Here is a 19,977-nt window from a genome sequence, read left to right on the forward strand (position 1 = left end):
TGCTGAAAGCCTCACCATTGTTATAATAAAGAAATCCGGGCAAAATTAATTTTTGTAATGGAGTGTCCAAAGCTGCACGCAGTACTCCAACTCTGGTCTAACCAATGTTTTATCTGTATGTCTCAGAGAGGATTCTGCAATCTGATTGTTTGAAGACTCACCCATGTCTCTATTTGTAAAACACAAAATGCCATTGGTCTTTTTGATGGTTTTATCTGCCTACATTTATACTTTTAGGAAATTATTCATTAGCTTAAATTGTCTGTAAAGATCTTTGAGGTAGAAATTCATTATCTTAGCGCCTCCTGTTGCCGTGAAATTCAGTCAGTTCGCCTGACTTACTGCCTGCCGCTGATCACGCCAGAAACAGCAGGCGTTCATACTTGAGATTGCCGCTCCAAGTGCGCTATTTAAAGGGATTAGCAACCGGGTCACTGGAAGGTCAGATTCCTTGCTAGGTTGTCAGATAGCGCTTTGACTGCTTTCACATTTTCTACATCCTTGCTTTGTTGCTGCTCTTACAGTTTCTTCACTTGTATTTCTCTGAATATTTACATACTTGGAATCAGTACTGATGTCAGCACCGGTGCATGAGGACAAGCTCGTTCCAGAACTGCTGGATGGTGTCCAGGTAGTTTGGTGGCAGTGCGGTGCCCAGTGCTGGCAGTGGGAACCCGGTTGGCTCAAGTTACCTGCACTTGAGGCCTTTGTCATTGCTCCTAGCGTTGGGCAGGTTCACAGATGCCTGTGACCTCCCCTTCCTTTCCTTACACCCCGGTTACTGCTGCTCTCTGAGGAGCAGTCGTCTAGCGGTGCACAGGGAACTGCTGACTCGCTTGCCTGGGCATTATTTGGTTTGGGATCCTGGCTGGTCCCAGTCTCATTTGGGAGAACCGTTGTAGGTGACCCTTCATTCACAGGTGTAACCTTGGTGGCGGTAGGGTCTGGGGGCTTCGCCTTAGCGCAGTTTGCTCTTTCAGGCTCGTGGCGGTTGGTGCCATCGGGTGCCTGAGAGGTGGAACCGATCAGGGGCAGGGTATCGATACCGGTAGATCGCTTGCTCTGCAGCTTATCTATATTAGCTGCTTGTAGCTACACTCCGTGCTGCATCACTCTGGTCCCAGGGACGGAGACTACAGCATTGGGTAGCCCGCTGGACATGTGTGCTCTCGATGAGTGTTTGCCCGCTACATTATCTGAATACAGTTGAAATCCTACATCGCACAACGTTTCCTCACTCATTGTAGGTAAACTGTAGCTCCGATCACAATCGCACAACTTTACTTTGCTTATTACCTGTGTAAAACTCTGATCATCAATTATAAGCTTTACATTTAACTCACAGTTGCTATCACATTGATTGAGAATGTGGAACTGTCCCTTTAAGTGTGGTGGGTTGCTGTCTCCTTTAAGAGAGCCTTGCTATCTTTAGCCCAACCATCTTCTTCACTTGGTACCACATGTTGCTCCATCAGCGCTGCACCTCGTGGTCTGGCCGCTGCTATCTTTTTCTTCAGCGCTTCACCCCGTGGTTTGGGCACCATCTTTCTTCCATCCACAATATCGACTGCTGTGATCCTCTTCTCCCCGGGTTTTGCCACCGAAGCTGGGAAGTCGTCTTTGGATCCGATTTACTTCCTCCAGATTTCTGCCACTGGAGCCTGGAAGGTGCTTGCGGGTCGTCTCAGCTGGAACATCTCCACGCAGTCGTGCTGGGCGGTCTGTGCCTCAGGTGCTGTGCTGGTCTGCTCTCTGGTGCCGGATCCAACCTCACGTGGGGTTTTGCTTTGCCTCTGAGCGGGGGGATGTTGATCACTTGAGGGATGAAATCTTCCCAACTCCAATGGACCTTCTCCATCCACCTTCTTCTAAGTAGCTTTGGTCCATCACCTGTAACAATCCACAGGGGTAACTTGTGGACCGCGCCATCATGGAGTACCTTTACATCCGCACTACCAACGACTGGGATAAGTTAGTTGGTGTAGGTGCGCAGCTTTGCCTGAACCGGGACCAACTTGAGATTGTCCCATAACCTCTCAAAAGCTTCTTGATTTATTACTGACTGGCTCGTCCCCGTGTCTACTTCCATGAAGAGTGGAATGCTGTTTATCTCGACTTCCATCCTAAACGGGAAACATTCTGTGGTGCAGGTAAACATACCATACACCTCATCGTGGGCTGAGCTGCCTTTCTGACCACCTCTTCATAATCCGCGCTGGATTCATGGCCATTTGCAGACTGTTCATCAACACAGTGAGTCTTATTTCTTTTATACATTCACTGGAGGTGGCCCTTTGTACTGCAGCCTTTACACATATAGTCCTTAAAACGGCACTGGTGAGCCCTGTGATTCTCTCTGCAATGCCAGCATGGTGCTACTCGATTAGCCCCCCTCGGTGGACTCTGAGTTAAGGGACTCGGAGGCCTGTTCTCTCTCCCCTGAGGAGATTCACGTTCTACAGTCCAACCTCTAAAAGGCGCCAGTCTGTGCACAGTACTTGCCGGGTTTGAGTCCTGAGGATGAGTCATCCGCCTAGAGCTGCAGGTCGAGGTCATGAATGCCTGGCTCACGGAGATGGCCTTCTGCAGTGTGATTGTGGTATCCACAGATAATAGCCTGTGAAGAAGGCCCTCGTGGCCAATTCCGATGACAAAGATATCCCGCAGTGCTTTGGCGAGGTGTTCGCTGAAATCACACGGTGCCGCCAGTCTCCTGAGGCCTGCAGCATATTTCGCGATTTCCTGGCCTTCGGGCCGTCGGTGGGTATAAAACTGGTGTCTGGCTGTGAGAATGCTCTCTTTGGGTTTGAGTTTTTCTTGTATCAGCGTTATAAGCTCCTCATACGTCTTGGTTGTTGTCTTCGCTGGTGCCAGCAAGTCCCTGACGAGGCCATAGATGGTGGGCCCACAATTGGTTAGCAGGATAGCTCTGCGCTTATCAGCCAGTGTGGCTGGAATATCGCCTGCCAGGTCGTTTGCTGTGAAGAAATGGTCGAGCCTTTCCGCAAAGGCGTCCCAATTATCACCATCGGCAACGTACCAAAGTTAGCCATTTTTGCATGAAAGTCTGTAATCTCGTCGCCAATTGTTATGTCTTTAGATGCTTTGATAATGACTCCATGAGGCAATGTATTGAACTTGAACTTTAGTAACCTTAGTCCATTTAATATAACTCCAGAGTGATCATCATACATGGTGGCCTGCCTTTTATACTAGGCCTGGCACACCTGTACAGGTAACCTACAAGTCTCCCATTGCAGTGCCCTCTGGTTGCACAAACTTAGTGACCATACAGCTGTTGTACAAGTTTCACATAGTAGTGTCCTCTGGTGGCACATCATATATAATAGTACAAGCAGTAAACATGTCTGGATACATGACAGGGGGGAGGTGGTCAATGATAGCGGAGCTTCCAGGACCAGGAGAAAGCACTCCTGTTCCTCCTGGCTCACAAGGATTGCGCCTCGAAGCTTTTTTCGTCTCGCTGCAGCTGTCAGGAATGCTCATGCCCGGAAACCCTGTCCGGCTACAGTTCAACCTGCACAGAAGTTTAAATCCAAGGCTTCCAACCTAATTAACGTATTTAAAGTGTTAATCCACCTTCTGGGAGCGGGTTTTCTACCCACTCCCATATCTCGCCTCTGTTAAAACCAGAGGTAGTCAGGTTGGAGGCAGGTTGGGATCGGGATTCAGATTTTTAACACTTTAAACTCCCACTTGACCCCAACTCACCCGTGTTTTGGTTGGGGTTAAAATTCCACCCACAGTGCCAGCATAAATAGTACCCAGACTCATCAAACCCTAAAGCATCCTGGGAATGAACAACTTTAACCATTTCATTCAATAAAAAGAAACCAAAAACTTTAATCATATGCGATTAAATCAAATCCTAATCCTACTTATATATGGGTTCACAACAAGGATCTCTTACAAGCGTATAATCCCACTCCTTGCCTTTTCTACCAAAATGTATTAACGTACTTATTTTATGTTAAAATGCAACTGCCATCTATCCACTCATTGTGCAAACTTTTCTGTCTTCCTGGTCATTTACAGTTCTCACTATTTCCCAAACCTCCTACTTTTGTGTGAGTAACCTAAATCATCGATATGTATATATATTTATATATACACATATGTATATTTATAGTGAACAAAAGTGCACACGGCACTGACCTCTGGTTGCAACACTTCCAAATTTTCTCCAATCCAAACAACACCCATTTACTCTGCTCACTGTTCATCAACCAACTTTCTATCCATGCTGATATTATTTCTTCTTCTATCATTGTTCAAAAAAGGGTGTAAGGATATCCCACAACTACAGACCAGTCAATTTAGCCTTGGTACTGGGGAAGCTTTTAGAAACGATAATCTGGGACAAAATTAAGATTTACTTGGACAAGTGTGGATTAATTAAGGAAAGTCAGGACAGATTTGTTAAATTAACTTGACTTGAGTTTTTTGATGAGATAACAGAGAGGGTTGATGAGGGCAATGTGGTTGATGTGGTGCACATGGACCTCCAAAAGACCTTTGATAAAGTGTCACATAATAGTCTTGCCAGAAAAGTTGAAACCCATGGAATAAAAGGGACAGTGGCAGCATGGATACGAAATTAGCTAAGTGACAGGAAACAGAGAGTAGCAGTGAATGGTTGTTTTTCGGACTGGAGGAAGGTAAACAGTGGTGTTCCCCAGGGATCGGTATGAGGACCACTGCTTTTCTTGTATATAATGGCCCAGAAATCCTGGTCGGCTGCTTCCCATGGGCGATCAGGTAAAAAGGTTTAAAAAAAAGATGCGCACCTACCTGTTCCTGTTGCGCCTACACAAGATCCTGGTCCTGAGGCCTCCACTGACTGCGCGTGGGTAAATATCGCAATCTTACCCATGTGAACGTCCTGGATGTGGAGATGCATTGGATTTGTCAAGCTCCAGCTTGACAGATCAGAAAAGCCGGTTTTCAGCGCATGCGGTGCCTTCCCGGGTCCGCACACACTACGGACCCGGGAGGCCGGATTTTCTGGGACATTAATCACTTGGGGCTAGATTTTCCACTTTTGTGCTTATCACCCAAAAATGGGCGTTATTTCCGACGTGGGCAGTAAAAAAGGATTTTCAGATCGCCGGCTTCTCGCCAATTCTCAAAGCACCTAATCTCCATTTTTGAAAATGGGCGTTACCGTGAGCGATATGAAATGGGCGATACCATTACATTTTTTTGACCTTCTGCCACAAAGTGTGACCGTCCTTAGCAATGGCATGGCAATGCTCGATTCCCACGATTCAGGAGATCAAGGGTCATCATGACATGCGCAGAAGAGGAGACAGAGAGAGAGGGAGGGCAGAGGGACAGAAGGTGTAGTGTGGCTGCTTTGGGAGGAAGGAGGGAGACTTTAGAGCTTCACAGCAAGTAGGGAAAGAAAAATTAGCTGTTACCAGCCACATATTTGCCCGAATTTGGCTCATAATGGAGGGAGAGGAGGAGGCATCACAGCACGCTGTGGAGACTGATGCTGGAGAGAGCAGTGAGGTGGGAGGGGAGCACATTGAAGGGCGCAAAAGAGCCAGGAGGTTCTCGGACAAGGTAAATGCTTCCCTCCTGCAGGAGGTCGAGTCACGCTGGGGTGATTTAACACAAAGGCCTACCAGAAGATATGCCCGCCAATGCTTCGATGAGCCAGTCACCAATGTCTACAGTCCTCCTGGACAACTGTACCATCTCTCTGCTGTCATGTGGCGCTCGTGGAACAGACCTGCTGCGCCCACGAGGCCTCCGCGGGGTTGGCGCCATCCTGGAGACAAATGAGGTGCCCTGTGGCGAGGTGCTTGCGGCTGGTACCTCCAGAGTGGAGGCGGGAATGACCGGAGGAATACTAGATGGCCTTGTGGTGGAATGGCTTCTGGAGCGTAGCAATATAATTTCCTCGAAGTTCGCACTCTCATCCATAGAGAACAAACCCAGCAGATTGATGGGCAAGAATCGGAGCTCCTCAACACCAGATGTAGGATCGTCCGGAGAGTCAGACCCCGCGCCCCCACCTTCTGGCCTCTGTGGCCTTGCCTGGGGCCAAGCTGCTGGCTGAGCTGCAAAACACAAATGAGGTTAATAGAGGAAAAGAGGGTGCTAGGGTCACAAGGTGAGTCGAGCGACACACACAGTATATGCACAACAAAAGCATCACCGCTCTCAAAATTATCACAGACATCACATTTCATGACCATCAACACATTAGCATTGCAATGATTTTCATTAGGCCAGCATTATTTTTATGACAATTTCAGAAATCATCTATCATATATGACTGGTTAGATATGAGTGGGTGTGGCATCTATTAACTTTACATTACATAATGGTGTAAGCTTTACTCACGTGGCATCACTTCAGGGTCTGCAGATGCATCCGTGGCTGTCCGGGTGTGCTTCCCCACGAGTGCGAGCACCCACTTCTCCATCTCTGTGATGTCGCTGGGAGCTGGTGGCCCACACCCGTCTGCCTCTGCATGAAACTCATGTCGATAGCTTCTTCTGTAAAAGGTAACAGGACGATAAGGCATGAGATCATTGCATGATATCATTGCTAGGTGCTGTCACAGAGACTGATACAACACATAACCGACAGATGTAATCATGATTATTTTGATAATTATCATTCTTTACCTAAAGACGTGCACTGTGACCGCAGGCTTTGACTACAATATTCCCGGTAAAAGTTTAAGACCTCACATCTGATGATAGTCACTCATGACTGTTACAAATCAAATTATATAAATACTTAAGTACATGTAAATCAATGTAATACTTACTCTTGCGGATCCCACAAGGTTGTTCCATCATTTGCGGCATTGGTTGCCCTCACGAACCTCGTTGGTCGCCGACGAGACCACCTCGGCATATCCCGACAGCTGGCCACCATGACTGAGTGCATTCCGCGGATGACTGAGGCCCTGGATGCAAAGGCCAGGAACACTGCTAGCACAGGCCTCCCAGTGCTCCCAGAGAGTGGCACTCCACTCCTAGGTTCCGCACCACCACTGCCAACAACAGATGAGAGCAAGGACTACGATCCTGCTTCTGCATCAGAGAATGTTTCCACCTTGGCACCCTTCGCTCTTGTACCAGTGCAACGAACGCCTCTGCCTTCATCCCCCCGCAATGAGGCACCGCCTGAGGAGCTCTTTGGCCAGGCGCCGTGGAGCGAGGAGGGGAAGGGGTAGAGGTGGGGAGAAGAAGCAGAGGGGAAGCAAAGTGAGGTGCACATCCGCAGGTGATGGCTTTGTTATATCTCCATCTGGGTGTATGCAATTTGCTGTAATGTATGGGGGCTGGGGACCACGCTCCTGCTTTGCCTTTGTATTCTGTGTTGCTGGACATGTTGAACATTTGGTTGATGTCAATGGTGGAAAAAGTGGGGTGTGGGCAGGAGCTGAGTGTCATTATCCTGTGATACTTATTATTTCAGACAAATGTTGGTATACATTTTTTTTTATTGAACATAACCTTGTTGCGCATTGTCTCAGATAGTTGAACTATTACACACTGGTGATTCCTTAACATGAAAGGGTTAAATACAACTTAACTTCAATCAACAGAAACTTTAACTGGCACTAAGATAATGGACACCATTGATGTCTGAGCTGCTACACACACAGCAGTGTGTCAGCGTTGTCACTCACATCAACGTTCATTCAGTCAAATCGTTCAGATATCAGCTGCTCATGTAAGAGTCTTGCAGTTCTGGATGCGAGCCGATGCGTTGGTATTTATTCCTTTACTCTCGGAAAACAGGGATATAAGTGGCTTATGGTCAATTTTCAATTCGAATTTTAGCCCAAACAGTTTTGATGCATTTTCTTTGCCCCATAGACACATGCTAACGCTTCTTTTTCAATCATGCTGTAGGCTCTCTTGGCCTTAGACAGACTCCTGGATGCATAAGCAACCGGTTGCACTTTCGCGAAATCATTAGCTTTTTGCAATATACACCCGACGACACTGTATGACGATGCATCACATGCTAGTACCAAACGCTTACAAGGATCATACAACACAAACAATTTGTTTGAGCATAACAATTTTCTCGCTTTTACAAAGGCATTTTCTTGGCTTTTGCCCCAAACCCGTTCGTCCCCTTTTCGTAGTAAGACATGTAGTGGTTCTAGCAGTGTGCTGAGACCCGGTAAGAAGTTACCAAAGTAGTTCAAGAGTCCCAGAAACGACCGCAGCTCCGTCACGTTCTGTGGCTTCGGTGTGTTCTCGATTGCCTCCGTCTTCGCGTTGGTGGGCCTGATGCCGTCCGCCGCAATCCTCCTTCCCAGGAACTCCACTTCAGGCGCCAGGAAAACGCACTTTGAGCATTTTAACCTGAGCCCCATGCGGTTGAGTCGACTAAGAACCTCCTCCAGGTTCTGCAGGTACTTGACTGTGTTCCAACCTGTGACCAAACTGTCGTCCTGGAAGACCACGGTGTGCGGACCGACTTCAATAAACTTTCCATGTTTCTCTGAATATCGCCATCGCTGATCGGATTCCAAACGGGCATCTGTTATAAACAAAAAGACCTTTGTGCGTGTTGATGCAGGTGAGGGTCTTCGATGATTCCTCCAGTTCCTGCGTCATGTAGGCTGAAGTCAGATCCAACTTCGTGAACGTCTTTCCTCCCGCCAGCTTTGCAAAGAGGTCGTCGGCTTTTGATAGTAGGTGTTGGTCCTGCAGGGAAAAACGATTGATAGTTACTTTGTAATTGCCACAGATTCTGACGGTGCCGTCTCCCTTGAGGACTGGGACAATGGGACTGGCCCACTCGCTGAACTCGATCGGTGAAATGATGCCCTCTCTTTGTAGCAGGTCTAGCTCGATCTCTATCCTTTCTCTCATCATGTACGGTACTGCTCTCGCCTTGTGATGGATGGGTCGGGCCCCCAGAATTTGCTGGATCTCCTTGGAATTTCCCGATGCGTGGTTCCATCAGTGAAGGAAATTTTTTTAAGACCTGGGCACACGAAGTGTCGTCAGTGGGCGATAGCGTTCGGATGTCGTCCCAGTTCCAGCGTATCTTTTCCAGCCAGCTCCTGCCGAGTAGCGTGGGTCCATCGCCCGGTACCACCCAGAGAAATAGCTTGTGCACCGCTCCATCGTAGGAGACCTTTACGGTAGCAGTTCTTTCGTGTAAGTTCTTAGTTTCGTGTGAATTGGAGTTAAGACTGGCCTTGAGGCCTTGTTGCACCACAACCTTTCGAAAGTCTTTTTGCCCATGATGGACTGGCTTGCACCCGTGTCCTGCTCCATTGACACCGGGAGTGCATTTAGTTCAACATTCAGCATTATCGGGGGACAATTTGTGGTGAATGTGTGTATCCCATGTACCTCTGCCTCCTCTATCTGAGGCTCTGTTTCATCATGATCCTCCTCTGCAACATGGTGGTTTGCAGGTTTAACAGGCTTAGCAGCTCTCCTGCACACTCGTTGGAGGTGTCCCATTGTTCCACAGCCCTTGCAAACATATCCTTTGTATCGGCATGAATGGAAACGATGATCACCTCCGCAGCGCCAACAAGGTGTTAATGGCCTTGCATTCATCACTCTTGATGGTGGACTCTGAGACATCTGCGGACATGCAGCTACAGGTATGTGTGATCTGCCCTGTACATTACGATTCGAAAACAACACCACTTTGTTCACAGTACTTGTAGCAGCACTTGTGTGCTGAGAGATTTGCTTCGTATTGTCACTCACTGGTGGCTATGAATGCCTGGGCTATCGCTATGGCCTTACTCAAGGTTGGGGTCTCTACAGTCAAAAGTTTGCGAAGTATGGTTTCGTGGCCAATGCCAAGTACGGAAAAGTCTCTGAGCATGTGCTCCAAATGTCCTTCAAATTTGCAATGTCCTGCAAGGCGTCTTAGCTCGGCGACATAACTCATCACTTCCTGGCCTTCAGACGTTTTGTAGGTGTAGAACCAGTACCTCGCCATCAGAACGCTTTCCTTTAGGTTCAAATGCTCTCGGACCAGTGTGCACCAATCGTCATACGATTTCTCCGTGGGTTTCGCTGGAGTGAGCAGACTCTTCATGAGGATATACGTTGGCGCCCCACAGACAGTGAGGAGGATCGCCCTTCGTTTGGCAGCGCTCTCTTCCCCATCTAGCTTGTTGGCCACGAAGTATTGGTCGAGTCGCTCCACAAAAGTTTCCCAATCATCTCCCTTCGAAAATTTCTCCAGGATGCCCACTGTTCTCTGCATCTTTGGGTTCGCTATCTGTATCTCGTCGCCAGTTGTGGTGTATGGAGAAAGAGTCAGACTGAACACTGTGAGCTCAAAGTAAAGTTTGACCTTAGTCTTTTATTGCAGGTCTCCAGAGTGCCTCTCCAACCTGTGAAGCCTTCAAAGTACCTGTGCTCTCAAGGGATTATGGGATCCCTTGGGATTGCAGGAGATGAGCCCTCTGGTGGCTGTACAGAGTAAATACAAGTCCACATATATGACAGTGGGCATGGTTGCATAGCCAGCCTGCTTGTCTGGCCCTAAGTCAGCATCCAGCCCCTCGTCGTCCTCTTTCTCTCTCTCCTGAGGTGGAGCATCAGTCCCTTCAGGCAATTCTTGGCCCCTCCTGATAGCCAGGTTGTGCAGCATCGAGCACACAACCACAAATTTACCTACTTGCTCAGGTTTGTATTGTAGCTCCCCTCCTGAGTAGGCCAGACATCTGAAGCGCTGCTTAAGCACGGTTATTTTTTTCTGGACCACATTTCATGTGTCTCTGTGGCTCTGGTTGTATCGCTTCTCGGCCTCGGTGTGCGTGTCACACAGGGGATCATCAGCCGGTGGCTCGGCCATATCGGTTATCACCAAGCATCCAGCATTGTCCTTGTGGCTAACTCTTAACGATGTCAGACACAGCGCTCTCATGCAGGATGTGAGCTTCATCGAAGGTGCCCGGACATTTGGCATTTACTGCCATGATCTGGTTGTGGTCGACAACTAGTTGGACCTTCAGGGAGTGAAATCCTTTGTTACAAAAATGCTCCGGGTCCTGAGAAGGTGGCCGCATGGCGATGTGAGTGCACTGTATTGCTCCCTGTACCCTGGGGAACTTATGGAATGTGGTAGAATGCTCCAGCCCTGTCAGTTTGAGCCTCCGTGGTCATGGGGAAGCTGATAAAGTCCATCCTTCACCTGTACAGGGCCTCCCTGACCTGTCTAATGCAGTGATGGGTTGCATGGTGAGAGAGAGGGCAAATCTCGACCGCTGAGGCCTGAAAGGAACCGGATGTGTAGAAAGACAATGGCACAGTGACCTTGACCTTGACCGACACTGATGTCCTGATGGCAGGCTGCATATGTGGCCTGATCAGCTCACATATTTCATTGATCACCACCTTGTGGAAGCGCAGTCTCCGAAGGCAGTTGTGATCAGAGACGTCGAGGTAAGACCTCTTTTCCTTGTAAGTGCGAGGTGTGTATAGTCTGGCCCTCCTCCTCATTCTTGCACGTCTTCAATTGGGGACATAATGATGTGCATCACACATCTGCACTCTGCAGCATCTGTGTATTAATCGATGCAGGCTGAGAAATGGCTGGCCGCAACGCAATGAAAGTATAATAGCGATTGGTCAGAAGCAATGATTTCCTCAGTAAAATACACCTAGAGTAAACCCCCAATAGTCCAGAGTCAGAAAATATGTCTGTTGAGATGGTCACTTCACCTGAGAAGAACTCCAGAGTCAATGCAATCTCTCCCAAAGTTGAAGCAGCCTTTTGAATAAAGCGACCTGCGATTTTAAAGATGGTAACCACACCGTTGGCGTTTGTTCAGAACAGTTCCACTTTTTCTGGCCGTTTTTTTGGGCGAGTAACATTGTGGGCGAGATGGTGAAAGTGACGGTGGGCGATCTCCTGGGCGTTAGTTTTGCCAAATGTGCTCTTTACGACAAAAAACTGTGGGCGGTATTATTGAATCTCGGCATTAATTCCGTGTGGAAAGTAACGCTGGGTGATATTATGGGCGTTGATTTCGCCCATTCTAATAATTCCGCCCAACAAAAGTGGGCGGGCGGTAATATTTTTTCCCGGCGTTAAGCACATGGGGAAAGAAAGTAATATTCAGCGATAAGTTTCCTAAAAATGCCCGTCAGTTTCCATTTTGTGGATAAATGAGCAATATCTGGGCGTTATACGTCATTTCAGGGGTAAAATGGGTGTTAAGTGGGCGTTAAGCATGCAAACAAAATGGAGTTTCTAGCCCCAGGATTTGGGTGTACAGGGCATGATTTAAAAATTTGCAGATGGCAAAAAACTTGGACATCTAGTGAACAGTGAGGAAAATAGTACTAGACTTCAAGAATACATAGATAGGCTGGTGGAATGGTGGCAGAAGAAATTTAATGCAGAAAAGTGCAAAGTGCTACATTTTGGTCGGAAGAACGAGGAGAGGCAATATAAACTAAAGGAGGTGCATGAACAGAAAGACCTAGGGGTATATGTGCACAAATCGTTGAAGGTGGCAGGGCAGGTTGAGAAAGCGGTTAGAAAAGCATACGGATCCTGGGCTTGATAAATGGAGCCACAAGTTGAAATTTTCCAGGGGATCCACGAGCAGGCAGGCCGGGTGGGAAATTTAATATTTTTGACAACGGGTCAGGAACCTGCTATCAACTCGCTCCCACATGCCTTTCATGATGTCGAGCCTGTCGGCTCTGAGCAGATTCGACAGGCAACAGCGGGTGACTCATTTTAGGTAATTAGTGGCTTGTTTAGAGCCACTTAAGAATGATTTTCAGTTTAGCTTTTGCATTTGACAGCTCACCCATGGGATCCACGGACCACGTCCGTCAAGCTGAGACGGGAGTTCAGTGGCCATTAGATCAGCTGATGAGTTGACAGCTTTAAATATAAAGTAAAAGCTCCCTCAGCCAAAAGCTGTTCCTGCATTTTCACAACAGATTCAGAATGCTGCAAGTCTTTACACAACTCTCCATCCAGACTGAACTCATTACCTCTCCCACAATTGACAGATCGCTTCTGTCATCGCTACTTCACCTACCATATTCCCACGATGCATCAGGTTGGCACCACCCCACACCAGCACCATAAAGCATCCCTACAATGCCAACGCCATTCCTTTCACACTCATCACCATTGCGGGGCATACCGTTACGTCTCACCATTCACTGCCACTCACTAAGCCTCGACCAAAGATGCACACAAATCTGTCCAAGAAGGAAAAATATTGAAAATAAAGGTTTCAATGTTTGACACCACATGAACAGAAACTTCACGTGAACATTGTCTAAAAGACCCTTGTGTGTTGTTAGTTGGTATGATTGCACTAGGTTGAGGGTGCATGTGAAGGGTAGCTAGTGAGATGTAGATGTGATAATATAGATAGAGAGGGGTGGGTGGAGGTCCAATGAAAGTTGGTGTGAGTAAGATTGTGCAGGAATAGGGTAGGGGAGACAGAGTGATGGGGATGTGATGAGAGGCGCAGCAGGATGAGGTTGAGTGTGGCTTTGTACGAACATGATCTACTGAGATCATTGAAACATTTTGCGCCACGTCTTCCTGATCACATCCCTGCTTGTGTCCTGCTGTGCAATGTGCAATCAGGCTGTGTTGATCTCCTGAGGATGTCTCTTCCGCCCATGGGAAAGGAAGAGGACCTCCCTGCGTGCTTTGACTCCCTCCATAAGCATATGGAGGGAGTCATGGGAGAGCTTGGGAGCAGCCCTGTGCCTTTGTGCGGTCATTGTCAGTACTTGCAGCACCTCACTGTTGTAGAACACTGACAGCACAACTGTCAAATTAAACTTGGCCATGGTCCCTTTAAGGAAACCGGCTGATGATGCATCATCAAATGACATCACCAGACCCACTTCCTTTAATTGGCCGGGAAACATGCTGGGCAGGCTTACCAAGCCCAGTCAAGAAAAAATCATTTCACAGATTGGGATAGAGCCAGCAGCAGGGTTGGGACCTGCCACCGATATTGCCCGCCACGGACTGGCTGACATGAGCAAAATCCCGGTCATAGAGTATCAAAGCAAGGAAGTTATGATGAACCTTTATAAAACATTGGTTCGGCCTCAACTGGAGTATTGTATCCAATTCTGGGCACCGCACTTTAGGAAGGATGTGAAGGCATTAGAGAGGATGCAGAAAAGATTTACAAGAGAAGTTCCTGAGCGCTTCATTTAGCGCTTCACTTCCTTTTGGGGACAGTAATCCCAATTTCTCGTGAGAGGCGAGACCTCTGCGCCTGGTACCGTTTTTCCCCATTGTTGTTTTGTAGGTAACCTGGCAGCTAATTCGTACGAAGTAAGGCCCCACAAACAGCAGTGAAATAAATAAGCATTTTATTGAGAAGGTAAATATTGACCAGGACACTGGGAACTCCCCTACTTTTCTTCAAATACTGCTATAGGTTATTTTACATTTACCTAAACAGGATGACGGGTATAACATCCCATCCAAAACATTGAGTGTGTTCCCTTGCTCGTCTGACGTGATGAGCCATGGAAACCCCAGAAAAATGGTGTAAACAGCATGGAAATTTACCTCCAACATCTTTAACAATACCACACTCCCTTAGTAGTGCACCAAACTATCAGCCTAGATTACGTGATCAAGTCTTCTGACTCAGAGTAAAAGTGCTACCACTCGGCCAAACTGACACTTATCCTGTGAACTTTACCCTTCATGAATATATTTATTTGTACTCTGCATCTCATATTTGTAGATTTTCCACTGCTGGTCCAGTTAATTTGGACCAGAGCCACTTTATCTTGCTGCATTTTGCCTTTTTGCAGCCCAGAGTCCTTATCCTTTCCTATTCTTACTTTGAAGCTAATTATGTTGTTATCCAGCAGCTGGATACTATTTTATACAAGTATTATTTATTGGAAAAAAAGTAGAAAAAGAACCTCCTGTCCAACTGTACCTCAACTGAACTTCTGCTGAGTCTAAACTCCACACTGCTCTGGCCTTTCACATTCCACCCACAGCTCGAGACTACGAGATCATAAGCAGATTCAATAGTAACTTTCAAAAGGGAACTGGATATATACTTGACAAGGAAAATAAATTGCAGGGCTATGGGGAAAGAGCAGGGGAGCGGTACTAATTGGATAGCTCATTCATGGAGCCGGTGCATACACGATAGGCTGTATGATTTTATGATTCTGAAATTATTTTTAATATACATATATATTTTACATTATAATTGTTGTACAGCATGTTTTTTCAATTTGGTGAAGAAATCTGCAGACTCATTTGGAATGCCAACCACTTATGGATCGTGTGGTCTCATTCAGTTGTACAATAAACATGGGGTTCATTTTCACCTTCACCTCTTGGGTGCTAAACTGGATTGGCCACCCATTGTTCTGTAATGGGTGAGTGATCCACTCTGCTAGTTTACTGCCCAAGCAATGAAGGTGAGAATGGTCCCCACAGTATTCAACAACTTCCTCTTGTTAGTGTGTAGGGGAAGATAACCTTCAGGAATGTCAGGTGACCTTGAAGAGAATTCTTAGATTGTGCACACTGCAACTGAAAATTTGCATGCGCGACATGGCTTTTTTTTGCTGTTGTGATTTATGGCTCTGAAGGTCAATCAAATGAGTGTTCAACTCTCACAGAAAATCACAGCCACACAGTACAAATCCATAGGGAATGTACACATTTTTTCCTTGATGTACTTTGCAGTATTTGACCAAATCCATTAGAGGGCACTGCAATCATGTTAATTTGATTTTCTCTTAGGTACTGAAATTATACCATGGAATATTAACATACAAATACTTCACATAATCATTTGAAATTCCTCTCTACATTATTTTATCATATGCGTTAACCTGTTTGAAATAAATGGTAAATGACTGTACTAAGATAGGAGAGAGGGAGGAATTTTGAATTAACCCGTATCCTACAGTGTAATTTCAGAGACTGCATTTATAACCTTGTACAGGCTAAAATTATTTACAGGCTTAATAGTGCATTAAATATCTTGATTGTCAGCAATTGAGATTCATATGGATGTATTTCATAGTGCAGTGATTTTTTTATGGCAGTGAGTTTCAGCTGGTGAAGCTTATGATAAATGTAAAGATGTGCATGGTGCTGCATTGCACTGTGGACTAAATTGATATGATAGACTACGCTGATCAGTTTCAAATCCATACTTGACCAGTAGAAGCTTAACTTACTGGTTGAGTTTAGTTTTACATGAAACTGGTGAATAATTGTTTCATCTGTCCTCTTCTTCTCCACCTCCAACAGGACTCCAGTAGGTACTGCTTTTTAAGGATAAACTTGCACTTGCAATTCTTGAGAAAGTGAATGTCAGTTTTTTCCCTCATAATTAAGAAGATGTTGTCATCAGACATTCACTTTTGATCTCGCTGGAAACTACTGAAGACAACCATATATCCGGTACATTCGTGTGGTGGAAGGCCCTGTTTACCGGGCCTCATGTAAATCTATGTTTTTAGTTCTTTTTTCAGCCCATCTTTTGAAGTCAATGTTGCCCTTCATCGCTATACTTTATTCTTCAACTGACAAGCTGGATATTTTAGGCTGCAGGTTTTTCCTGGGCTGAATCCAGTTCTGCTTTGTGTTTGGCCGACAGGTGGTGGATTTTGACAAGACTAATTGGCATCTATGTTTAAATCCAGTTCATAACAATGAGAAGAAATTTTCAGTTTGTCAGATATAAGGATCTCAAATGAGCTGGGAAACAGTCTCAACCCAGTTGCTAATGGGCACGAGTCCACAAGACTGTCAGTAATTGGTACTAAGTTAGCAGCGTCACTCAAGAGGCCATAAGGGTGGCTGGTTTAAAAAATGGATCATTATTTCTCTGATTTAGAAAACTTCCCTCAATTAGCAGTGGACAAACTGGCAGCAGCACTGCTTATCATGCTATGTCATACAGTATGCTTAGTGTCCTTAAATGAAGATTTTAGGATCAACCTAATTTCATTCCATGTAATGCAAGTTGGAAATTAAAGAAAGACACATGCTGGAAATTTCCACAGGAGTTCTCCCAATCAGCTGCTGTAACTTCGATGGAAGATCAAAACCCGTCAACCTGTCTATCCGGTCTTTCCGCCAAAGTTACACCGGTCAACCAGGAACACCCCCGAAGGAAATTCCAGGTGATAATTTATATTATCTTAAAGTAGAATATTTGTGTTTTTCGAGTTAAATTTATGAATTGTGTCAATTATGTTTGTGACGTTTGTTAATTTTTCTATTAATGAAGTAATGTAGCTATTTACAGATGAAATATAGGAGGAACATGTACACTCATGATATGCTTTCTGGATTTGAAGTCATGATTGTCTACCTTGTGACATGAAGACACTGTGGTAAAAACAGTTGTAGCTGCCTTCTCAAGTAACGATGTGTGCAAATAGGCTATCAGTGTTAGACTGCACTGTCTTGGCTTCTCACTGCAACATATTGTGGCAACTATTACAATCCCTGGCATTGTAGAGCTCCTGATGGCATACGATTAGATTGTAAAGACTGTGAGGGAATCTTAACCCCCCACAAACAGGTGGGTGTGGGTGAGGTGGAATGTTAAAATTTTAAAACCCTAATCCAACCCTTCCAGTTTTAAAGAAGGTGAGACGAGGGATAGGCAGCCAACCCGCTCCCAGGAGGTGTTGTTTACTAAAAAATTTTAATGATGCTGTGTGTCTCATATTTTATCTCAATTCCAGGCTTAACCCTAGCTGGCCGGGTTTCCTGCGCCTTGGAAACCGGACAGCTAAAGGGAAGCGAGGATTGCTACGTGGAAGAGTAAGCACTGCTTTTCCAGCACTGCTTGTGGGCCAGGAGGAACAGGAGTGCTTCACCTGGCTCCCCAAGCAAACCTGCTTCCCTCTCTGCGATCGGATCCCACCCACCAACATTGGACCGCTCCCATGATCACCGACAACCCCTACCCCCACCCACAATCAGACACCTCCCCACGATCACCAATCCACCCCCCCCCCCCCCCGCCTATCTCTGCCCCTGATCTGTCTCCGAACCCCTGTGATTACCACCATTCCCCACCCCCGCTTGCGATCTCTACTCCAGCAGCAGGAAACCTACCTGCTCCTGGGCTGCGACCTCTTCTGCAGCATTCTCCACCCGACAAGCTGGCTTCTGATCGGGGATCCTGTTGAAAAAAAATCTCCACAATGTTCAAGGAAACCCGGACTAGACCAGAATTCCTCCCTGTAATATGTGTGAATAGAACAAATGAAGGACAGAGGCACAATAAGTTGCTAGTCCATGTGCTGGCTTTATTAGGCCAGAGTGAACTGAGCATACTCATGCCAAACCATGTGACAAACCATGTGACATTACATTACACTGCTTTCCCCCTTTAAAAAAATGTATGTATTCCCCTCTCAAATACAACAAAACTATGGTCCCAACTTCCCAGCATTACATGTGCCACCTAACAAAAACTCCTGGCTTTAAAAAAAAATGAACTACAAATCCAGGTTAATAACAGGTTTGCAGTGCCATCCTGATTTTGTTACAGAAGGTTTTGGTGTTGAACCAATTTCCAGATGTCATATCTTAGAGAGCACACACATCACACAGCCCGTAAAATGGCTGCAGGTTCCGGTGAGCCCTGACCTGCTGGTCAGGTGACCTGCTCTTTATTAACAGCAGTAGCTGCAGTAACACAGGCATCCACAGTGTGGAGCTACAGACATTACACTTCTCCCTCCTTAATGAAGAGTTATTATAACAACCAATCATCATACATAACTTGCATGGTTATACATAACAAAGGATGAGGACTTATTTTTCCATATTTACAAATCAAGCTTAACCACTTGTTTTCTGTTTCGAAGAGGATACCTTTGCTCTCGAATAGAACCTTCCAAACATGGTGTCGAATTTAAACTCATTCGCGGCTGATCCTGAGGGAAGTTTTCCTTCAAAGGATGCACTTCATTTCTGTTTGAACCCTCTCTAACTTCAGACTGTTTGTTTTCCTGACTCGGACTCAGACTTAAATTCTGACTTTCTCTTAGATTTGTTTCCAGTACATTGGATGTAGGATATGCTACTGGTGTATCAAAATTATCGGATGAGTCAGAAATAATGGAATCAATCTCACCTTCAACTACTTCCATGTCTGTGGGTAAAATATGATCAATGTGAACAAACCTAACCTGTCCATTATCAAACATCTTGACCAAATATGTGCAAGGACCACATATCTTCACCACTCTTCCTGGTAACCACTTTACCTATTTATGGTGATGGTTCTTCACTCTCACCTTCTGATTTAATTTCACACTTCTCTCTTTTACTCTACCTCTATCATGATTCGCTTTCTGTCTTAATTGTGTCTCTTCTATGGACTGTGCCAAGTTTGGTTTTAACAAATCTGGTTCGTGGCTGTCGTTTGAGCAACAACTCTACTGGTGTTCTACCAGTAGTTGTGTGAGGAGTATTACGATACGTTATTAGTAAATTAGCCAATTTGTGATCCAATGACAACTGTCGTTTCCTTGGATTTGGATCCAACATTTATTTGATGAGGGCACGTTTTACAATTTGTACAGTGCGCTCTACTGCACCATTCGAAGCAGGATGGTACGGTGGAACCTTGGTATGTTTCACACCTTTTTTGCTCGTGAACTGTACAAATTCTTCTGAATGAAATTGTGGTCCATTATCCGAAACAATTTCTTCTGGGAGGCCAAATAAAGAAAATAATCTTTGCAAAATGTCTAATGTTTTACTTGTTATTACTTTCGACATTGGAAACACCTCGACCCACTTTGAATGGCTATCAATCACAATGAACAATTGTTGCTAGCTCAGCAAAATCAATATGTAGCCTTTGCCACACCCTGGGAGGGTATTTCCATGCCTGTAATGGTACTGATGGTGGTTGCTTGCTTACCGATTGACATGTCGTACACTGACTGACAATGTACTCTGCATTTTTATCAAGAC

At 45.8% G+C, this 19,977-nt stretch overlaps 1 protein-coding gene across 15 annotated transcripts in view; it reads left to right on the forward strand.

Moving 5' to 3' along the window:
- LOC139264436 (zinc finger protein 385D-like) overlaps positions 1-19,977 on the forward strand; it is a 1,282,821-nt gene that overhangs the window by 52,046 nt on the left and 1,210,798 nt on the right. For 4 of the 15 annotated variants that reach the window (XM_070880907.1, XM_070880905.1, XM_070880906.1 and 1 more), the window contains one exon: positions 17,037-17,156. The exons of the other annotated variants lie outside the window; for them this stretch is intronic. The gene's annotated coding sequence lies outside the window, so the exon portion shown is untranslated. The remainder of the gene's footprint in view (positions 1-17,036; positions 17,157-19,977) is intronic. 15 annotated transcript variants of the gene reach the window in all.

The sequence above is a fragment of the Pristiophorus japonicus genome, chromosome 5, assembly GCF_044704955.1.
Source record: "Pristiophorus japonicus isolate sPriJap1 chromosome 5, sPriJap1.hap1, whole genome shotgun sequence".
Classification (NCBI taxonomy): domain Eukaryota; kingdom Metazoa; phylum Chordata; class Chondrichthyes; family Pristiophoridae; genus Pristiophorus; species Pristiophorus japonicus.